We start from the raw sequence: 9,908 nt of genomic DNA on the forward strand, positions 1-9,908 counted from the left end.
ACTTCAAGGTGCTGACAGGCAAAGAAGGCATTGTTACCAAAGTTATTGTAGTTATGAGAAAGTTGTTATTGGCCTGGCCCGCAGCAGCTCTCTGCTCCCAGACCCCATGGGAAAGAGACCTCACCGCCTGGTCAGGTGGGCACTCCTGAGGCTGCAGAGCGGAAGAGACCACCAACACTGCCCACCCCTGCCCACATCCCTGGCCCAAGAGGAAACTGTATAAGGCCTCTGGGCTCCCGTGGGGGAGGGCCCAGGAGCGGCAGGACCCCTGCCTGAGACACCGCCGGAACCTGAAGGAAACAGACCAGATAAACAGTTCTCTGCACCCAAATCCCGTGGGAGGGAGAGCTAAACCTTCAGAGAGGCAGACAAGCCTGGGAAACCAGAAGAGACTGCTCTCTGCACACACATCTTGGACACAAGAGGAAAACACCAAAGGCCATCTGGAACCCTGGTGCACTGAAGCTCCCAGAAGGGGCGGCACAGGTCTTCCTGGTTGCTGCCGCCGCAAAGAACCCGTGGGCAATAGCCTGCGAGCGAACTTGAGACTCGGGACCACAGGTAAGACCAACTTGTATGCTGCAATTGACCTGCCTGGTGAACTCAAGACACAGGCCCACAGGAACAGCTGAAGACCTGTACAGAGGAAAAACTACACGCACGAAAGCAGAACACGCTGTCCCCATAATTGGCTGAAAGAAAACAGTAAAACAGGTCTACAGCACTCCTGACACAAGGCTTATAGGGACAGTCTAGCCACTGTCAGAAATAGCAGAACAAAGTAACACTAGAGATAATCTGATGGTGAGAGGCAAGCACAGGAACCCAAGCAACAGAAACCAAGACTACATGGCATCATCGGAGCCCAATTCTCCCACCAAAACAAACATGGAATGTCCAAACACACCAGAAAAGCAAGATCTAGTTTCAAAATCATATTTGATCATGATGCTGGAGGACTTCAAGAAAGACGTGAAGAACTCCCTTAGAGAAACACAGGAAAACATTAATAAACAAGTAGAAGCCTACAGAGAGTAATCGCAAAAATGCCTGAAAGAATTCCAGGAAAACATTAATAAACAAGCAGAAGCCCATAGAGAGGAGACACAAAAATCCCTGAAAGAATATCAGGAAATCATAAATAAACAAGTAGAAGCCCATAGAGAGGAGGCACAAAAATCCATGAAAGAATTCCAGGAAAACACTATCAAACAGTTGAAGGAATTAACAATGGAAACAGAAGCAATCAAGAAAGAACACATGGAAACAACCCTGGATATAGAAAACCAATAGAAGAGACAAGGAGCTGTAGATACAAGCTTCACCAACAGAATACAAGAGATGGAAGAGAGAATCTCAGGAGCAGAAGATTCCATAGAAATCATTGAATCAACTGTAAAAGATAATGTAAAGCGGGAAAAGCTACTGGTCCAAAACATACAGGAAATCCAGGACTCAATGAGAAGATCAAACCTAAGGATAATAGGTATAGAAGAGAGTGAAGACTCCCAGCTCAAAGGACCAGTAAATATCTTCAACAAAATCATAGAAGAAAACTTCCCTAACCTAAAAAAAGAGATACCCATAGACATACAAGAACCCTACAGAACTCCAAATAGATTGGACCAGAAAAGAAACACCTCCCGTCACATAACAATCAAAACACCAAACGCACAATATAAAGAAAGAATATTAAAAGCAGTAAGGGAAAAGGGTCAAGTAACATATAAAGGCAGACCTATCAGAATCACACCAGACTTCTCGCCAGAAACTATGAAGGCCAGAAGATCCTGGACTGATGTCATACAGACCCTAAGAAAACACAAATGCCAGCCCAGGTTACTGTATCCTGCAAAACTCTCAATTAACATAGATGGAGAAACCAAGATATTCCATGACAAAACCAAATTTACAAAAATATCTTTCTACAAATCCAGCACTACAAAGGATAATAAATGGTAAAGCCCAACATAAGGAGGCAAGCTATACCCTAGAAGAAGCAAGAAACTAATCGTCTTGGCAACAAAACAAAGGGAATGAAAGCACACAAACATAACCTCACATCCAAATATGAATATGACAGGAAGCAATAATCACTATTCCTTAATATCTCTCAACATTAATGGCCTCAACTCCCCAATAAAAAGACATAGATTAACAAACTGGATACGCAACGAGGACCCTGCATTCTGCTGCCTACAGGAAACACACCTCAGAGACAAAGACAGACATTACCTCAGAGTGAAAGGCTGGAAAACAATTCTCCAAGCAAATGGTCAGCAGAAGCAAGCTGGAGTAGCCATTCTAATATCAAATAATTTCAATTTTCAACTAAAAGTCATCAAAAAAGATAAGGAAGTGTTCTCTGCACCCAAATCCCGTGGGAGGGAGAGCTAAACCTTCAGAGAGGCAGACAAGCCTGGGAAACCAGAAGAGACTGCTCCCTGCACACACATCTCGGACGCCAGAGGAAAAAGCCAAACACCATCTGGAACCCTGGTGCACTGAAGCTCCCGGAAGGGGCGGCACAGGTCTTCCTGGTTGCTGCCGCTGCAGAGAGCCCCTGGGCAGCACCCCACGAGCGAACCTGAGCCTCGGGACCACACTTAAGACCAAATTTTCTGCTGCAAGAAAGCTGCCTGGTGAACTCAAGACACAGGCCCACAGGAACAGCTGAAGACCTGTAGAGAGGAAAAACCACACGCCGGAAAGCAGAACACTCTGTCCCCATAACTGACTGAAAGAGAGGAAAACAGGTCAACAGCACTCCTGACACACAGGCTTATAGGACAGTCTAGCCACTGTCAGAAATAGCAGAACAAAGTAACACTAGAGATAATCTGATGGCGAGAGGCAAGCGCAGGAACCCAAGCAACAGAAACCAAGACTACATGCCATCATCGGAGCCCAATTCTCCCACCAAAACAAACATGGAATATCCAAACACACCAGAAAGCAAGATCTAGTTTCAAAATCATATTTGATCATGATGCTGGAGGACTTCAAGAAAGACATGAACACACTTAGGGAAACACAGGAAAACATTAATAAACAAGTAGAAGCCTACAGAGAGGAATCGCAAAAATCCCTGAAAGAATTCCAGGAAAACACAATCAAACAGTTGAAGGAATTAAAAATGGAAATAGAAGCAATCAAGAAAGAGCACATGGAAACAAACCTGGATATAGAAAACCAAAAGATGAGACAAGGAGCTGTAGATACAAGCTTCACCAACAGAATACAAGAGATGGAAGAGAGAATCTCAGGAGCAGAAGATTCCATAGAAATCATTGACTCAACTGTCAAAGATAATGTAAAGCGGAAAAAGCTACTGGTCCAAAACATACAGGAAATCCAGGACTCAATGAGAAGATCAAACCTAAGGATAATAGGTATAGAAGAGAGTGAAGACTCCCAGCTCAAAGGACCAGTAAATATCTTCAACAAAATCATAGAAGAAAACTTCCCTAACCTAAAAAAAGAGATACCCATAGACATACAAGAAGCCTACAGAACTCCAAATAGATTGGACCAGAAAAGAAACACCTCCCGTCACATAATTGTCAAAACACCAAACGCACAAAATAAAGAAAGAATATTAAAAGCAGTAAGGGAAAAAGGTCAAGTAACATATAAAGGGAGACCTATCAGAATCACACCAGACTTCTCGCCAGAAACTATGAAGGCCAGAAGATCCTGGACTGATGTCATACAGACCCTAAGAAAACACAAATGCCAGCCCAGGTTACTGTATCCTGCAAAACTCTCAATTAACATTGATGGAGAAACCAAGATATTCCATGACAAAACCAAATTTACACAATATCTTTCTACAAATCCAGCACTACAAAGGATAATAAATGGTAAAGCCCAACATAAGGAGGCAAGCTATACCCTAGAAGAAGCAAGAAACTAATCGTCTTGGCAACAAAACAAAGAGAATGAAAGCACACAAACATAACCTCACATTCAATTATGAATGTAAAGGGAAACAATAATCACTATTCCTTAATATCTCTCAATATCAATGGCCTCAACTCCCCAATAAAAAGACATAGATTAACAAACTGGATACGCAACGAGGACCCTGCATTCTGCTGCCTACAGGAAACACACCTCAGAGACAAAGACAGACACTACCTCAGAGTGAAAGGCTGGAAAACAACTTTCCAAGCAAATGGTCAGAAGAAGCAAGCTGGAGGAGCCATTCTAATATCAAATAAAATCAATTTCCAACTAAAAGTCATCAAAAAAGATAAGGAAGGACAGTTCATATTCATCAAAGGAAAAATCCACCAAGATGAACTCTCAATCCTAAATATCTATGCCCCAAATACAAGGGCACCTACATACGTAAAAGAAACCTTACTAAAGCTCAAAACACACATTGCACCTCACACAATAATAGTGGGAGATTTCAACACCCCACTCTCATCAATGGACAGATCATGGAAACAGAAATTAAACAGTGATGTCGACAGACTAAGAGAAGTCATGAGCCAAATGGACTTAACAGATATTTATAGAACATTCTATCCTAAAGCAAAAGGATATACCTTCTTCTCAGCTCCTCATGGTACTTTCTCCAAAATTGACCATATAATTGGTCAAAAAACGGGCCTCAACAGGTACAGAAAGATAGAAATAATCCCATGCGTGCTATCGGACCACCACGGCCTAAAACTGGTCTTCAATAACAATAAGGGAAGAATGCCCACATATACGTGGAAATTGAACAATGCTCTACTCAATGATAACCTGGTCAAGGAAGAAATAAAGAAAGAAATTAAAAACTTTTTAGAATTTAATGAAAATGAAGATACAACATACCCAAACTTACGGGACACAATGAAAGCTGTGCTAAGAGGAAAACTCATAGCGCTGAGTGCCTGCAGAAAGAAACAGGAAAGAGCATATGTCAGCAGCTTGACAGCACACCTAAAAGCTCTAGAACAAAAAGAAGCAAATACACCCAGGAGGAGTAGAAGGCAGGAAATAATCAAACTCAGAGCTGAAATCAACCAAGTAGAAACAAAAAGGACCATAGAAAGAATCAACAGAACCAAAAGTTGGTTCTTTGAGAAAATCAACAAGATAGATAAACCCTTAGCCAGACTAACGAGAGGACACAGAGAGTGCGTCCAAATTAACAAAATCAGAAATGAAAAGGGAGACATAACTACACATTCAGAGGAAATTCAAAAAATCATCAGATCTTACTATAAAAACCTATATCCAACAAAATTTGAAAATCTTCAGGAAATGGACAATTTCCTAGACAGATACCAGGTATCAAAGTTAAATCAGGAAGAGATAAACCAGTTAAACAACCCCATAACTCCTAAGGAAATAGAAGCAGTCATTAAAGGTCTCCCAACCAAAAAGAGCCCAGGTCCAGACGGGTTTAGTGCAGAATTCTATCAAACCTTCATAGAAGACCTCATACCAATATTATCCAAACTATTCCACAAAATTGAAACAGATGGAGCCCTACCGAATTCCTTCTACGAAGCCACAATTACTCTTATACCTAAACCACACAAAGACACAACAAAGAAAGAGAACTTCAGACCAATTTCCCTTATGAATATCGACGCAAAAATACTCAATAAAATTCTGGCAAACCGAATTCAAGAGCACATCAAAACAATCATCCACCATGATCAAGTACGCTTCATCCCAGGCATGCAGGGATGGTTTAATATACGGAAAACCATCAACGTGATCCATTATATAAACAAACTGAAAGAACAGAACCACATGATCATTTCATTAGATGCTGAGAAAGCATTTGACAAAATTCAACACCCCTTCATGATAAAAGTCCTGGAAAGAATAGGAATTCAAGGCCCATACCTAAACATAGTAAAAGCCATATACAGCAAACCAGTTGCTAACATTAAATTAAATGGAGAGAAACTTGAAGCAATCCCACTAAAATCAGGGACTAGACAAGGCTGCCCACTCTCTCCCTACTTATTCAATATAGTTCTTGAAGTTCTAGCCAGAGCAATCAGACAACAAAAGGAGATCAAAGGGATACAGATCGGAAAAGAAGAGGTCAAAATATCACTATTTGCAGATGACATGATAGTATATTTAAGTGATCCCAAAAGTTCCACCAGAGAACTACTAAAGCTGATAAACAACTACAGCAAAGTGGCTGGGTATAAAATTAACTCAAATAAATCAGTTGCCTTCCTCTATACAAAAGAGAAACAAGCCGAGAAAGAAATTAGGGAAACGACACCCTTCATAATAGACCCAAATAATATAAAGTACCTCGGTGTTACTTTAACCAAGCAAGTAAAAGATCTGTACAATAAGAACTTCAAGACACTGAGGAAAGAAATTGAAGAAGACCTCAGAAGATGGAAAGATCTCCCATGCTCATGGATTGGCAGGATTAATATAGTAAAAATGGCCATTTTACCAAAAGCAATCTACAGATTCAATGCAATCCCCATCAAAATACCAATCCAATTCTTCAAAGAGTTAGACAGAACAATTTGCAAATTCATCTGGAATAACAAAAAACCCAGGATAGCTAAAGCTATACTCAACAATAAAAGGACTTCAGGGGGAATCACTCTCCCTGAACTCAAGCAGTATTACAGAGCAATAGTGATAAAAACTGCATGGTATTGGTACAGAGACAGACAGATAGAGCAATGGAATAGAATTGAAGACCCAGAAATGAACCCACACACCTATGGTCACTTGATTTTTGACAGAGGAGCCAAAACCATCCAATGGAAAAAAGATAGCATTTTCAGCAAACGGTGCTGGTTCAACTGGAGGGCAACATGTAGAAGAATGCAGTTCGATCCATCCTTATCACCCTGTACAAAGCTTAAGTCCAAGTGGATCAAGGACCTCCACATCAAACCAGACACACTCAAACTAATAGAAGAAAAACTAGGGAAGCATCTGGAACACATGGGCACTGGAAAAAATTTCCTAAACAAAACACCAATGGCTTATGCTGTAAGATCAAGAATCGACAAATGGGATCTCATAAAACTGCAAAGCTTCTGTAAGGCAAAGGACACTGTGGTTAGGACAAAACGGCAACCAACAGATTGGGAAAAGATCTTTACCAATCCTACAACAGATAGAGGCCTTATATCCAAAATATACAAAGAACTCAAGAAGTTAGACCACAGGGAAACAAATAACCCTATTAAAAATGGGGTTCAGAGCTAAACAAAGAATTCACAGCTGAGGAATGCCGAATGGCTGAGAAACACCTAAAGAAATGTTCAACATCTTTAGTCATAAGGGAAATGCAAATCAAAACAACCCTGAGATTTCACCTCACACCAGTGAGAATGGCTAAGATCAAAAACTCAGGTGACAGCAGATGCTGGCGAGGATGTGGAGAAAGAGGAACACTCCTCCATTGTTGGTGGGATTGCATACTGGTACAACCATTCTGGAAATCAGTCTGGAGGATCCTCAGAAAATTGGACATTGAACTGCCTGAGGATCCAGCTATACCTCTCTTGGGCATATACCCAAAAGATGCCCCAACATATAAAAAAGACACGTGCTCCACTATGTTCATTGCAGCCTTATTTATAATAGCCAGAAGCTGGAAAGAACCCAGATGCCCTTCAACAGAGGAATGGATACAGAAAATGTGGTACATCTACACAATGGAATATTACTCAGCTATCAAAAACAACGACTTTATGAAATTCGTAGGCAAATGGTTGGAACTGGAAAATATCATCCTGAGTGAGCTAACCCAATCACAGAAAGATATACATGGTATGCACTCATTGATGAGTGGCTATTAGCCCAAATGCTTGAATTACTCTAGATGCCTAGAACAAAGGAAACTCAAGACGGATGATCAAAATGTGAATGCTTCACTCCTTCTTTAAAAGGGGAACAAGAATACCCTTGGCAGGGAAGAGAGAGGCGAAGATTAAAACAGAGACTGAAGGAACACCCATTCAGAGCCTGCCCCACATGTGGCCCATACATATACAGCCACCCAATTAGACAAGATGGATGAAGCAAAGAAGTGCAGACCGACAGGAGCCGGATGTAGATCGCTCCTGAGAGACACTGCCAGAATACAGCAAATACAGAGGCAAATGCCAGCAGCAAACCACTGAACTGAGAATAGGACCCCCGTTGAAGGAATCAGAGAAAGAACTGGAAGAGCTTGAAGGGGCTCGAGACCCCATATGTACAACAATGCCAAGCAACCAGAGCTTCCAGGGACTAAGCCACTACCTAAAGACTATACATGGACTGACCCTGGACTCTGACCTCATAGGTAGCAATGAATATCCTAGTAAGAGCACCAGTGGAAGAGGAAGCCCTGGGTCCTGCTACGGCTGAACCCCCAGTGAACTTGACTGGTGGGGGGAGGGCGGCAATGGGGGGAGGGTTGGGAGGGGAACACCCATAAGGAAGGAGAGGGGGGAGGGGGATGTTTGCCCGGATACCGGGAAAGGGAATAACACTGGAAATGTATATAAGAAATACTCAAGTTAATAAAAAAAAATAAAATGTAAAAAAAATAAATAAAATAAAATAAACGTGGTAAGTAAAAAAAAAGTTGTTATTGTACTGCTCTCTGAGTTGAAAGTCATAGAACTGTTTTCTCAAAAATTTAAACATAAGATTAGTGTATGACCGCTTTTCCTCATCTTCATTTCCATCATCTGATACTTCAGAAAACTGATATAAAATGCTCATAACAATAACATTATTTGTAGTCAAAATTATAAACCAAACTGTCCTCCTACAGATGAACAAAATCTGATGAGATGTGATATGTGTGTCTGTGTGTGTGTGTGTGTGTGTGTGTGTGTACTGCACACTGTACACTACTGGTTGAGAAAAGTAACCATCAATATCACCAGGCTATAATAGTCCTAGTGGCATAAATGCTATAGAAGTAACAAATTACTTTTCTGACTTGGATATAAGACTCATTCTATGCGATGATACTCAAACCTGTCACTGATGAGGTGACGGAGAAACTAAGACTAAATAGGTTATGGAAGTAGGGGAAAATCCACTAGTATTATTATGGTAAAAAAGAATAGTAATAACTTGACTGCTGAAGATATATTGCTATAAAAGTAGATAGTTCAGTGCCTCACTCAAACCTCAGCAGAAACATGTTTATGCATATATTATGTATAAAAATATTTGATATATAAAATATTTATAATTATATATTATATGTGTATATGCTATATATATTTATAAATATAAATGTGTAATGTGTTACATGTGCTACAAAATAGATGAAATTCAAAGTAATATCATCAGTAAAAGAGATCAGATCTCAAAGGCCATAAATTATACAATTTTACCTGCATGAAAGATCAAGAGTAGATAAGTCTATTGCAATATATTAATGGGTGATAGGGGTTGGCGTGGAAAAATAATGACTATATAATAGTAATAGGATCTGTTTTAAGAATGATGAATCGACAATGGGATCTCATAAAACTGCAAAGCTTCTATAAGGCAAAGGACACTGTTGTTAGGACACAATTACAACCAAAAGATAGGGAAAAGATCTTTATCAATCCTACAACTGATAGAGGGCTTATATCCAAAATATACAAAGAACTCAAGAAGTTAGACTACAGGGAGACAAATAACTCTATTAAAAATGGAGTTCACAGCTAAACAAAAAATTCACAGCTGACGAATACCAAATGGCTGAGAAACACCTAAAGAAATGTTCAACATCTTTAGTCATAAGGGAAATGTAAATCAAAACAACCTGAGATTTCACCTCACACCAGTGACAATGGCTAAGATCAAAAACTCAGGGGACAGCAGATGCTGGCAAGGATGTGGAGAAAGAGGAACACTCCTCCATTGTTGGTGGGATTGCATACTGGTACAACCATTCTGGAAATCAGTCTGGA

The sequence above is a fragment of the Rattus norvegicus genome, chromosome X (assembly GCF_021556685.1).
Source record: "Rattus norvegicus strain SHRSP/BbbUtx chromosome X, alternate assembly SHRSP_T2T, whole genome shotgun sequence".
NCBI classification, from domain to species: Eukaryota; Metazoa; Chordata; class Mammalia; order Rodentia; family Muridae; genus Rattus; species Rattus norvegicus.